Below are 257 nucleotides of genomic sequence, written 5' to 3'. Positions count from 1 at the left end.
TTTTCTCTCTCTCTCTCTCTCAAGAGGGGCTGAGGTAAGAAAGAGGAATCTGGCCGGGCCAGGTAACGCTCCGCTCTCACACCCCGAGGCTCTTTGCATCATGACACAACACCCAGCTTTGTTGTGCGTGTTGAGTCAGGGCCAAAGGTTTAGGCACAACAGGTACAGGCCAGGTGCATTTGCTTGTGTGGTTTTTCGTGTTTCGCTCGCGAGCACGCAAACAACGCCACTGGACAAGAGTTCAAATGTCAAGGAAA

This window comes from Solea solea, chromosome 17 (genome assembly GCF_958295425.1).
Source record: "Solea solea chromosome 17, fSolSol10.1, whole genome shotgun sequence".
Classification (NCBI taxonomy): Eukaryota; Metazoa; Chordata; class Actinopteri; order Pleuronectiformes; family Soleidae; genus Solea; species Solea solea.
Note: the sequence above shows the minus strand (reverse complement) of the source record.